General features: G+C 42.1%; 1 protein-coding gene across 3 annotated transcripts in view; it reads right to left on the bottom strand.

Annotated features, from left to right (window-relative positions):
• The window catches only part of P4HA1 (prolyl 4-hydroxylase subunit alpha 1), an 84,605-nt gene extending 71,283 nt beyond the window's left edge, over window positions 1-13,322 (bottom strand). For 2 of the 3 annotated variants that reach the window (XM_053586149.1, XM_053586150.1), the window contains exon 1: window positions 12,592-13,321. The gene's annotated coding sequence lies outside the window, so the exon portion shown is untranslated. Of the gene's footprint in view, window positions 1-12,591 lie in introns of all 3 variants that reach the window. The other variant, XM_053586152.1, reaches the window with a different exon arrangement.
• Between the last annotated feature and the right edge of the window lie 539 nt (window positions 13,323-13,861).

Genomic DNA, 13,861 nt, shown 5'->3' with positions numbered 1-13,861 from the left:
TAACAAGCTAATACAAATCAACTTTTTTTTTTTTTTTAATTTTGAGTATTATTTTTATTTATTTATTTATTTATTTTTTTTTTTTTTTGTGGTTTTTGGCCGGGGCTGGGTTTGAACCCACCACCTCCGGCATATGGGACCGGCGCCCTACTCCTTGAGCCACAGGCGCTGCCCTACAAATCAACTTTTAAGAAAACACTAAAGATGAGGCCGGAGTGATGGCTCATGCCTATAATACCAGCACTCTGGGAGGCTGAGCCAGGCAGATTGCCTGAGCTCACAGGTTCAAGACCAGCCTGAGCAAAAGTAAGACCCTGGCTCTAAAAAATAGCCAGGCGCTGTGGTGGGCTCCTGTAGTCCCAGCTACTTGGGAGGCTGAGGCAAGAGAATTGCTTAAGCCCAAGAGTTGGAGGTTGCTTTGAGCTGTTATGCCAAGGCACTCTACCAAGGGCAACACAGTAACACTCTGTCTCAAAAGAAAAAAACATATCCTTTAATTTGTAAAGTTAAGTGAAAAAACAAACTTTTTTGTTGTTGCAGTTTTTGGCCAGGGCAGGGTTTGAACCCGCCAATTCCGGTATATGGGGCCAGCACCCCAAAAACAAGATTTAAAAATTAACATCATGCCACCCTGCTGGAATCAGTATTGGATGAGATTGTCACTCTTTTGACAGATAATTAATACTGTTCAAAACAAAGAAAAAAAATCATAGTATGTTCATAAAAATATGCAAGAAAATTCTGCAGAGGAAATTCACCAAAATGTAGTTATCTCTGGATAATAGAACATTAGGTGTTTTTTTTCTGTATCTCTGTAGTTTCCAGATGTCCTATAGAATATTTATTTTATAGTCACAAAAAATTGATTTCGGGCAGCGCCTATGGCTCAGTGAGCAGGGCACCGGCCCCATATACCGAGGGTGGCGAGTTCAAACCCGGCCCTGGCCAAACTGCAACAACAACAACAAAAATAGCTGGGCGTTGTGGCGGGCGCCTGTAGTCCCAGCTACTCGGGAGGCTGAGTCAGAAGAATCGCCTAAGCCCAGGAGTTGGAGGTTGCTGTGAGCTGTGTGATGCCACGGCACTCTACTGAGGGCAATAAAGTGAAACTCTGTCTCTACAAAAAAAAAAAAATTGATTTCATACAAAATAATAAACCTAAAACATCAACTCTCAGATTAAGATACCCCAAAGTTTTTAAGATAACTATTCTCTAATAAAAAAGTAAGAAATACCATAAGCTTGAGTATGTTCCATTTTCCAACTCTACAAGCCTCCATATTTCTCTTTCTCTCCTTCTCTAAGAGACTTAAGCCTAAAAGCAACCCAATTACCTACTTGTCAAAGTAGCACACTTTCTCATCCTTTTCTCCTATAGACAGACATATATTCTAGACTAAGTTAGTCACTGACCCCTCACCCCCATGAACATAATGGTTGAGGTATGGTCTAATGAGTTGTAGAAAGCAGCTCCTCCTAGAGTTGGTAAGCTGAAATGTGAATTTGAAGCTGTCCTGTGACCATCCTTCCCACTTATTTAGGATCTATAACAGGACAAAGTCATACAGAGATAAGCAATTCCACCAGCAGAGCCCTGATTCTTCACAACTATTGCTTTGAATCTGTGAACCATCCCAATAATCTCAAGCCAGCTAAGAAACCTGTAAGTTCTCTTTTTCTTAACTATGCTAGTTTAAGATGGATTTCTGTCATTTGCAGTAAAGGTGACCCATATAGCATCACCCCATACCAAGCAAAGCAAGGGCGCCAGCCATCTACACCAGAGCTGGCAGGTTTGAATCCAGCCCAGGCCTGCCAAACAGCAATGATAACTACAACCAAAAAAAAAGAACCTCATGGGTGGTGCCCATGGCTCAAGGAGTAGGGTATCGGCTCCATGCGCCGAGGGTGGTGGGTTCAAGCCCAGACCTGGCCAAAAACTGTAACAAACAACAACAACAAAACCCAAGCATCAAAGATCCAAAGATAATTAATACTGTAAAATTCAGTGCTGTAAAAGTATGCATAAGTAGGGCGGCGCCTCAAGGAGTAGGGCCCTGGTTCCATATGCCGGAGGTGGCGGGTTCAAACCTAGCCCCAGCAAAAAAAAAAAAAAAAAAAAGTATGCATAAGTAATATTTTGTTTCTCAGTTGGATGGTTCATGAGTGTTTATTACATAATTTTGCAACGTACATGCATAATACATATAATGTTTGGTATGCAGATTATATATTTACAACTGTAAGAAAGTAAACAGTATGGAAGAAATCTTACTGGAAAATAGTCTCAGAGGCCGGCATGGTCACTCATGTGTGTAATCCTAGCACTCTGGGAGGCTGAGGTGGGTGGACTGCCTGAGCTCAGAAGTTCAAGACCAATCTGAGCAAAGCAAACCCTTTCTACTAAAAACAGAAAAACTAGCCGGGTACTATGGTAGGCACCTGTAGTCCTAGCTACTCAAGACGCTGAAGCAAGAGAACTGCTCAAGTGCAAGAGTTTGAGGTTGCTGTAAGTTATGACATCAAAGCACTCAACCCCAGGGCAACAAAGTAAGACTCCATTTCAAAAAAAAAAAAAAAGAAAGAAAGAAAATAGTCTCAGGGCTCCGCACTTGTGACTCAAGTGGCTAAGGCACCAGCCACATACACCTGAGCTGGCGGGTTCGAATCCTGCCCGGACCCGCCAAACAACGATGGCTGCAACCAAAAATCAGCCGGGCGTTGTGGCAGGCGCCTGTACTTGGGAGGCGGAGGCAGGAGAATGGCTTGAGCCCAGGAGTTGGAGGTTGCTGTGAGCTGTGATGCCATAGCACTCTACCCAGGGCGACAGCTTGAAGCTCTGTCTCAAAAAAAAAAAAAAAAAAGAAAATTCAGGGAGGCCTGAATAAAAATAAAATGTAAAGTGTGCTACTTATCCCAACACAAAAATTTCCTACAGTCCTTCTTCTAGGAAGTCCAGTCTCATACATTCAACAGGTCAAGCAAATCTAGGAAAAGATCTTAAAACAGTTTTATTACATTGTAAATTTAGATGGTCCTCAACTTAAGACAATTTGACTTATGATTTTCAACTTTACAATGATGCAATCAATGAAAACCATATCTTTGAGTATCCTACCATTCTGTTTTTCACTTTCAGTATTCAATAAACTACATGAGATATTCAACACTTTATCATAAAATAGGTTTTATGTTAGATTGATTTTGCCCAACAGAAGGCTAATGTAAGTATTCTATTCTTAGCACATGTAAGGTGGGCTAGGCTAAGCTATTGTAACACTACTACAATCAGACCAGCCAAGAATGCCTCATATTCTAATCTAAATGTTCACTAAATATTTTCCACAAGGGTCATATTAGGTTAGGTATATTAAATGCATTTTCAACTTACAATTAGTTTATTGGCATGTAACCCCATCATAAGTCAAGAAGCATCTGTATTTACAATATTGAGCTGTCAGGAGTCATTTAAGTTCAAGTTACTCAATGAATTACTACAACAGGGCACCTGGCAAATAATTCTACTAGTCTTTCAGTCTAACATCTTCCAAGAAAAAGTTGCAACATTTCAAAAAGTTTGTCTTTCCCAGACAAATCATACCAAAATTAATAAGGCAGACTACAGAATGCTTCTTTTTTTTTTTTTTTAAGGCTAGTCAAGTGAAGCTGTGGGAGTGGAAAAGAAACAAAATTTAACTGGTTGTGATCAGTTACCTGTAAACATTACTACAATCAGACCAGCCAAGAATGCCTCATATTCTAATCTAAATGTTCACTAAATATTTTCCACAAGGGTCATTTTAACAGCTTCCACACTTTCTATACTTGTTCCAAACCTTTTCTTTTAGAAAGTGCCAGCTTTAAATTTACTTTTCCTCATACGGATCCCTTATTCAAGTATTGGTCCTCCCGACATCTGTGTTCAGACTTTAATCTTTCTGACAGTTTTCAGGGTCAACACAAAAGAGCAACCTGAATTCATGCTTCTAATTCAGGCCACAACAATGTGCTATATAGCAAAATTGGCCATGTCTTATCCATCTAAGCAGGATGTATCTTCTGAGACAAATGAGTGATTACTAATAGAACTAGTTATATTTATGTTCTTACCCTATAATCCCTCTACAAATTGCCATTTGTTTTAACTTAACTCCATGAATTCCTGTCATACTTTTACTCTCAAAGAGAGTGACATACTTGTCTGAGAGATACATGACTTAGAAGCTGATGGACAAATACTTTAATGCTATGACCACTTTTCTATGAAAAGCTCAGAAATCATGCTAGCTTCTTTCCTCACTGCGGCAGTGAGCCTAGTTGTTGGCTTAATTCCAATTGACTAGTATTTCAAAATTCATATTGGAAGTCAGCTCAAAGTCAAGATATTTCCTTTAACTCAAAGTACTACACAGGCTATTTTTTGGGAAGTTCTTCCAAAGTCCTAAGTCTCCTTCATCAGAAATAACATCAAGATCATTTCAAAACCATATAGCTGTTTTTGCCAGTGGCACCTCCACCATGTCTTTTCTCTTTCTTCTGGAAACTGCCCCTTTTTACCTTCTTTTTTTTGCCACTCTATTCTACCTTTAATTCATTCCCATAGGTTCATCAGTCATATTACATACAGCATGTCCTAACTAAGAGGTTATTCAAAGTTCTTTCCTGAAAATTTTGGAAACAAAACTGAGAAAGAAATGGCAGTTACTCTCTGAATTATTGAACTATATAAATAAAGCTCAAGATAACTTAGAGACCTACTTTTGTCACATAGGTCAAAAAAGTGGATTAAGGTTATCTGGAAAGAATAAAATGTGAGATAAATATGCAAAAGAAAGAAAGATTAGAGAGAAGAGAATGTTCTGATATTCCAATTGCTCTTCAAGTCTAATCACATTCCTGACCTCAGTTTTTAAGACAATTCTTTTTCTCCCATAATAATTCAATAAATTCTCCTATGTGCTAGTATGAGTTGGGTTTCTGTTTAACCCAGGGTACCAATTAATATATTAATAGTTTATCTCATCAACCCTGCAGTTAATATTTTTGGTAAATTTTTATATTCAAATAAATAATGAAATAACTTTTTTTTTTTTTTTGTCTCACTATGTTGCCCTTGGTAGAGTGCCATGGCATCACAGCTCACAGCAACCTCCAACTCTTGGGCTTCAGTGATTCTCTTGCCTCAGCCTCCCAAGTAGCTGGGACTACAGGCGCCCACCACAACGCCTGGCTATTTTTGGTTGTAGTTGTTATTGTTTAGCAGGCCTAGGGGCTGGGCTCGAACCCTCTACCCTCGTGTATGTGGTGTATGTGGCTGGTGCTCTTACTCACTGAGCTACAGGCACTGAGACAAGTAACTAATTCTTATGCATTTATTCTTCTCTACTCCATGTCACCTTACTTCCTTCTTGCTTTACTTCACTCTGAACTAACCCCGAGTCCTTGTCCTTCAGGAATCCTCTTGCTATTTATTGTGTGCATAAACTAAGTTTACACCATTTGTCCCAACTTTCATATAAATTCCTGGCCAAGGTGCTACCCAGTGTCCAACACGGAATACTGGGTGCTCAAATAAAGCACTCTTTTTCTTCTTTGCATATGAACAATTCTCTGTTTCAGACTATCCTTTCTTGATTTAATTACCTTTATATTTTGCCAAAAATGAATTGACTTTTTTTGGGTCTGGATTCTCTACTCTGTTCCATTGAATTGTACGTCCATCTTTTATCTAATACCACACTGTCTTGATTACTGCAGCTTTAAACTAAGTCAAAATCTTTGTTTTTCTTTTCAAAATCGTACTAGCTTTTCTAGTTCCAGTGCTTTTCCATATTAATTTTAGAATTAGTTCATCAGTTTCCATAAGAAATGCCAGTGGGATTGGACTGATTGCAATGAATTGATAGATGAGTTTGAGAAGAAAAGGTATCTTAATGTTGAATCTTTCAGTCTCGGCGCCCGTAGCCAAGTGGTTAGGGTGCCGGCCACATGCACCAGGACTGGTGGGTTCAAACCCAGCCTGGGCCTAAAATCAAAAAAATAACCGGGCGTTGTGGTGGGCACCTGTAGTCCTAGCTACTTGAAAGAATGAGGCAAGAGCAGAGGTTCTCAACCCACAGGAACTGTACTAAAGGGCTGTGGCATTAGGAAGGTTGAGAACCTCTGGAAGAGGATTGCTTGAGCCCATGAGTTTGAGGTTGCTGTGAGCTATGATGCCACATCACTCTACTGAGGGTGACATAGTAAGACTGTCCCAAAAATATATATATATATATAAAGTCTTTCAATACATGACCATAGCATAATCAGTGTTTTATAATTTCTAACATATAAACCTTAAACACACTTTGTACAGTTAATGTTTAAATTTTTATTTTAATTTCCAATTGGTCGATACTGGTGCACAGAAATACAATTGGTCATTGTATTATTGACCTTCTATCCTGCCGCCTTGCTGAATTCATTTACTCACTAGAGCTTTTTTGAAAAGTCTTTTGGGGGGCGGCGCCTGTGGCTCAGTGAGTAGGGCGCCGACCCCATATACCGAGGGTGGCGGGTTCAAACCCAGCCCCGGCCAAACTGCAACAAAAAAATAGCGGGGCGTTGTGGCGGGCACTTGTAGTCCCAGCTGCTCGGGAGGCTGAGGCAAGAGAATCACATAAGCCCAAGAGCTGGAGGTTGCTGTGAGCTGTGTGAGGCCACGGCACTCTACCGAGGGCAGTAAAGTGAGACTCTGTCTCTACAAAAGAAAAAAAAAAAAGAAAAGTCTTTTGGATTTCCCACATAGACCATGTTCTCTGTGAATAAAGACTGCTCTCCAAAACACACTGTTAAAAGAATAAACATGGGCCACAAACTCAAAAAAAAATTTTCCTATCACATATCATCTAGCCATTCCACTCCTAGTCACAAACTCAGAAAAAAAATTTCCCTATCACTTATCATCTAGCTATTCTACTCCTAGAAATTTACCCAAGAGAAAACATACATCCCTCCAAAAACTTGTACATGAATGCTCATAGCAGCATTATTTATAACAGTCAAAAACTGGACGCCAAATGCACACACCTATAGTGTCAACTACTCAGCAGGCTGACAGGCAGATGGCCTGAGACAAGAAGTTTGGGGTTATAGTGAGCTACAATAATGCTATTGCACTCTAGCCCAGGCAACAGAGTGAGACCCTATCTCAAAATAATCACTTAACTAAATAATTAATTACTAAATTAGTCTTCTCTTTGCACTTCTTATAATGAAGAAACAAATAAGAGAAAGGCTCTAAGAGAGAAAGGCTGGGTATACTAATTTGATATAATATTACTATTTAAGTGAGAAATATCTAAACTACTAAAATATGGGCAAATTTATATGAAACTCTAAGCAGGAGGAAGAAGTTCAAGATAGTAGTTATTCACTGATGACAATTCTGTAAAAAGTATGAATCTCAGGCGGCACCTGTGGCTCAATGGGTGGGGCACCGGCCCCATATACAGAGGATGGTGGGTTCAAACCCAGCCCTGGCCAAATTGCAACAAAAAAATAGCTGGGCATTGTGGCGGGCGCCTGTAGTCCCAGCTACTCGGGAGGCTGAGGCAAGATAATTGCCTAAGCCCTGGAGTTGGAGGTTGCTATGAGCTGTGTGATGCCATGGCACTCTACAGAGGGTGATAAAGTGAGACTCTGTCTCTACACACACACACACACACACACACACAGAGTATGGATCTCTTTAATGTATATTTAGCCCATGTTCAACTAAATAGACTAATAGTCATACTGATCATCCAAAGACCAAGAAAACAAATGTTTTTCATTATATCAAGTTTAAAAACTGCTAGTGTAACCTAACGGAGTCCTTTTGAGTTTCTAAAGTTTTTCTTTTGGCACAATTATTTATTTCCTTAAACTAATGACAGGACAGATTCAATTTATACAAATAAATTTCATTGAGTAGAAACACAAAGGCCAGGCATGTGCCTCATGGCTGTAATTCCAGCACTCAAGGAGGCTAAGGAAGGATTGCTTGAGCCTCAGAATTCAAGACCAGCCTGGGCAATACAATGAGATCCCGTATCTACAAAATACAGGGTGTCCACAGAGTTCGTGTACAATTTAAAATAGTGAACTTTAGGGCGGCGCCTGTGGCTCAGTGAGCAGGGCACCGGCCCCATATACGGAGGGTGGCGGGTTCAAACCCAGCCCCAGCCAAACTGCAACAACAACAAAAAAAAAAAATAGCCGGGCGTTGTGGCGGGCACCTGTAGTCCCAGCTACTTGGGAGGCTGAGGCAGGAGAATCGCCTAAGCCCAGGAGTTGGAGGTTGCTGTGAGCTGTGTGATGCCACAGCACTCTACCCAGGGCAATGAAGTGAAACTCTGTCTCTACAAAAAAAAAATAGTGAACTTTATGGACACCCTGTATATTAAAAATTAGCTGGGTGTGGTGGCACACACCTGTAGTCCTAGCTAGTCAGGAGGCTGAAGCAGGATGATTCTTTGAGTCCAGGAGTTTAAGGCTGCAGTGAGCTATAATCCCACTACTTCACTTCAGCCTGGGCCATAGAAGGGGATAAGGGGAGAAAGACAAAGCTTTAACCAATTTCCCGTGTATTTTTACCCACTTTGTATATATGTATGTAAGTATGTATATATGTATTTATGAGACAGACTCTCACTCTGTTGCCCAGGCTAGAGTGCTAAGGCATCAGCCTTACTCACAGCAACCTCAAACTGCTGGGTTCAAGCAATCCTCTTGCCTTAGCCTCCCAAGTAGCTAGGAAGATAGGCATCAGTCACCAGCCCAGCTAATTTGTTCTGGTTTTAGTAGAGACAGGGTCTCATGCTTGAGCTTCTTCCTAAGCTCAAGGAAATTCTCCTGCCTTGGCCTCCCAGAGTCCTAGGATTATAGGCATGAACTATTGCACCCAGCCTATTTATTTATTTTTTGAGACAAGATCTCTTTCTGTCACCCAGGTTACATGCAAAGGTGCTATTATAGCTCACTTCAACCTCAAACTGCTAGGCTCAAGCAAACTTCCTGCCTCAGCCTCCCAAGTAGCTGGGACTACAGGCATAGACTGCCACGCCTGGCTAATTTTTTCTATTTTTAGTAGAGATGGGAGTCTCACTCCTACTCAGACTGGTCTTGAACTCCTGACTCAAACAATCCCCCTACCTCAGCCTCCCACAGTGTTAGGATTATAGGCATGAGTCCCTGTGCCCAGGCGGACTTGTCTTTTGAAATATATTCATACACTTATACATACACTCCCATTATGTTTTAATTCTAAGATTCAAGATCTCACTGCAAGAATAAAGTTTAATGTCAAGGGTCTGTGCAATTTATTTTTGTTTACTTCCAAGCCTGTTTCACTTTCAGAGTGAAAAACCAGGTATGTTGTATTACATGCAAGAGGGCTTTAAATAAGCACAAGTTTAGGACTATCTATAATACATACAAGTCCAATCCAACTTACAAGCCCAACTCAACTTTCAGAAATATTTAAGAACTACATCTCAGGACACCTAGATATCCTTAAAGAATAGCTTCATATCTTTTACTTTTTAGGGATTCTTTTAATAGAATTCAGGAATGAGCTTGGGGGAGGAGAAGGAAATTATATACAGTATAACCTTCGTATTTGACCACCTCCCTACACTGACCACTTCCTTAAGTTGACTTAATTTATATAAATTGGACATGCACCACACATACGAAGGTCTCATTCCTTTTGTTGATCACCTCCATATGTTGACCAGTTTGTTACAGTCCCTTTAGTGTCAACTTACAGAGGTTCTACTGTATTTGCATCTTCTGATCTAGGACCACAACTTTCCTCAGATTCTCAAAAAATTTCATGAACTCAAAATAGGTTGAGCACCACTACTATGGCTCTCACAGGTCAATCTAAGAGCAGTAATTATGTCCCACTTTGATAATTAGTTGCTAAATAAAATAAAATATTCCTTCCATAGAAATGAAGGCTCTTAAGCTCTATGGCTATCCCAATCTTGTGGCACTTCTGGAATAAAGCAGGAGTTTGAACTTAATTGTCCTATGAAAGATACTACTTATCAGCAGCCAAGTTACTCTGCAGTAATAGAAAAGGTTAACTAGTAGGGTGTGGTGACTCATGCTAGCACTCCCAAGGCGGGGAAGATCACTTGAGCTCAGGAATTCAAAACCAGCCTGAGCAAGAGTAGGACCCTATTAAAAATAGAAAAATTAGCCAGCCATTGTGTGTGTGTGTCTGGAGGGGCTGTAGTCCCAGCTACTTGGGAGGCTGAGGCAAGAAGATTACTCGAATCCAAGAGTTTGAGGTTACTGTGAGCTAGGCTGATGCCATAGCACTCTAGCCTGGGCAACAGAGTAAGACCCTGTCTCAGAGGAAAAAAAAAAAAAAGGTTAACAGGGGCGGCACCTGTGGCTCAAGGAGTAGGGCGCGGGCCCATATGCCAGGGGTGGGGGGGTTCGAGCCCTGGCCAAAAAAACAAAAAAACAAAAAAAAGGTTAACAATTCCTTATCAAAAACCAAGATTTAATTGCAAAAACAGGCCTAGATAAGCAATAATAAAACTTTGCTTTTGGGCAGCACCTGTGGCTCAAGGAGTAGGGCGCCGGTCCCATATGCCGGAGGTGGTGGGTTCAAACCCAGCCCCGGCCAAAAAAAAAACTTTGCTTTTTTAAATTTTTTTAATAAAATTTTTGTTTTTTCAATAGCCTTTTGCAGTGTCTAAATGGTTTTTGTAATCATTAAAAGCTGTACACATTTTTCATCTGTTTTACCACCTAAGTTACCGAAATATAAAATAGCCAATGTAATTATCCTCTTACCAAAGTTCCTGGCTTTCAGGATTTCAAAATAAAACTCATTTCATGCTATCAATGGAAACAGCAAATGCATCTAAAAGAGACAAAGTGGTCCTTTTCCTGGTCTACACAAATCTAATAAGCATTTGCCATCAGCTATCAGAAACGATGACAGAACTTAGGGCACAATGTTCTAAAACCAAAACTAATATGACTTTTAAAGGTAAGAGACAAAATCTATGCTTTCCATAGAAAGAAAAAAGGTAAGATTTGAAATTCAAATTTAAGATTCTTAAATTATATTCACAGGCTAAAAGCCAAAATTAAGAGAAAAATCACAGAATATCTATTCACAGTTCAGATCAAGGCAAATATTCAAGATTGTTCACTTTCAGCTTCTTGACTATTTCCTGCTTTAAAAGTATCCATTTTCTCCATAGAAATTTCATCAGAAAATCCTTTTAACATGTTTTTAAAGTTAACTTCCAATGTTCCTGCTATGTAGCCTCAATTTTTCCTTATTTTAGGAAAAGACTAGCCTCATTCATAAGCTACATCTAAGCCTAAAAGGGGACACGTTTCTACCCAGAACCTTAAAAAAAAAAAAAAGGACCAAAAGGTTGATTAAAGAACTCTGCTGCCACGTCTCTCCCCTTCCCCCACTCACGTAGTGGCTACTTCACCCCTTTAGAGTGCATTCCAAGGAAAGTCCAAGAACCATAGCTTTCGCAGAAACAGAAACAGTTAAGTGGAACGGTTTCGAACTGGCAAGTTTCTCCGGCCTTTTAGATCGATTCCCAAAAGGGGATCTAGCAGCTTCTTCAGCCCTTTCTTCAAGAAAGCGCAAAATTCCAAGGGTCTTCTCCTCTCGGAGGTCATAATCTATTCGGACTTCTTTTTAAAAGATCAGATCATTTAGGAGAAATAGTCTCAAGATACCATCCTTCTTCCCCCCTTGAAACATACATCTCTAACCCTAACTCAAAATTCTCACGCAGCCTTGGAACTGATGTGAATTTCTAAAAGCCGCAAATCACAGAGAGAGCAGCGCTGAACGTTCTGGTGGCTTTAAAATTTTTTTACGAAGAAAAGGGAAGGAAGAAGCCTAGCTTCCCAGACAACTAGGTGACCTGACAGCGGACTTCCTCCGCGCGAGCCGCACTGAACTCGGCGCCCGGGGCTACGTCTAGCTGCGGAGGAAGCACCGCCCCGTGCAACAGATGAGTTCAGCCAGAACTTTCTGGGTTGATCCACTTCCCCAACCCACCACTTTTCGACAGGGCGAAAACGCATGAAGTGCATCCTCTTGAGCTTTTAAAATCCACTCTCCATCGCCACACGCTAACCATCTGCGGCTGTGGCGGCCAAAAAGCCACGCCCCGCCCTCGGCTTCATAGGAGGACCAGGTACGAAGGGAGCTTGGAAAAGTCAACAGGGTGATTCCTCCCTGGAAAGGAAAACTCAAGAAAATTCTGGTCCCCGGAGCGGGGACGGAGGCTGCCGCAGCCCCGAGGGTCGGAGGCACAACGGGGACGGAGGTGGGAAGGGGAGCACTGAGAGGACTGGCAGCCGGGCCATTGCAGCCAGGAGTCGCGCGGCGCAGGGCGAGGGGCCGAGTCTCCAGAGGAAAAGGTCCCGAGGCTGCTGTGGCGAACTGGAGACCCCCCGCCCCCAAGCCATCCCACCAGAGCTGGGAGGACCGAATCGCCGCAGCCATCTGAGACAGACCACCGCTGCCCAAGAGCCTCAACTTCAGCACCCAAGGTCGAGGGAGCGTCTCACCTGTAAAGTGGGACAGGATGGTGGCGCGCTCTTGGGTCCCCTGTAGCCTGCACCCGGGCTGGCTACCTTCTCCCTCCCCTCAGCCCGCTGGCGGCGCAACTGGGCAGCAGAGGGAGCCAGTTAGCCCTTTTATAACCTCTAGGCCGCGGCGGCGGCCCTCGCTACGTGAGCTCGATCACACCAGCGCCCCAGCCACTGCGCAGGCGCTCAGCCCCGGCCTCGCTCTCCCTCCCCTGCCGGGCCCGCCCTAGGAGTCTGAGGCAGAGAGGAGGGACTCAGGCTGGCAGCCCAGCGGTGGGCTGGCGGACCTGGGATGTAACGCGCTTGCGCAGGATTCTAGCCCTACCCGTGTTACCGTGGTTACCACGTGGGTTTGCCCCACCCCAACGCTGATTTATTTTCGCTCCTTAATTTCAGGGTCAGTGTCAGGCCTAAGGGACCAAGCCGCTGGCAATGAAATGACTTAAAAATGAGAAGCAGAACTTAAGCGTGTAGAAAATAAAACGTGGACGGGTGGAAAATAATACAGTGCGTTCAGACTTCATAGGTCAGTTGTCTCGGCCCTCGAAAGGCTTTGTGCTTTGCCAACCTTCTCACACCTCTACGGTCATTTTATACTAATCTCATTATATCTCTTACTTTTATACTTTATCATTAGATAATAGACTGAATCAGATTTCCTGGATTCAAATCCTGGCTCAGTCCTGCAGAACACTGAGCGTTAACAACCGCTGAATCTCAGTTTACTTATCTGTAAAAAAGAAATGACAGTGGCTTGGCGCCTGTAGCTCAAGCGGCTAGGGCGCCAACCACATACATCGGAGCTTGGCGGGTTCGAATCCAGCCCTGGCCTGCCAAACAGCAATGACAACTACAACCAAAAAATAGCCAGGCATTGTGGCAGGCGCCTGAGTCCCAGCTACTTGGGAGGCTGAGGCAAGAGAATCGCTTAAGCCCAGGAGTTGGAGGTTGCTGTGAGCTGTGATGCCATAGCACCCTGCCCAGGGCGACAGCTTGAGGCTTTGTCTCAAAAAACAAAAAAAAATCCTATTCATTAAAAATAATTTTCTAAAGTTTTCCATGTATGATTAAAAAATGCAGCCATCATCTCTTATCTGGGAGGTGAATTTGTTTATATAGCTGCAGAAAACGTCAGAGAGAGTGTACTTTGGGAGCTTAGGCAACTAAAAAGTAGATATAGTGATGTCTAAATCAATGATTCTCCACAAAATCAAAATTAATTTCATACTAAGACTTTATTTGCCTTTTT

Source organism: Nycticebus coucang, chromosome 3 (assembly GCF_027406575.1).
Source record: "Nycticebus coucang isolate mNycCou1 chromosome 3, mNycCou1.pri, whole genome shotgun sequence".
In the NCBI taxonomy this organism is placed as follows: Eukaryota; Metazoa; Chordata; class Mammalia; order Primates; family Lorisidae; genus Nycticebus; species Nycticebus coucang.
Note: the sequence above shows the minus strand (reverse complement) of the source record. Positions and strands in the feature narration are given on the sequence as shown.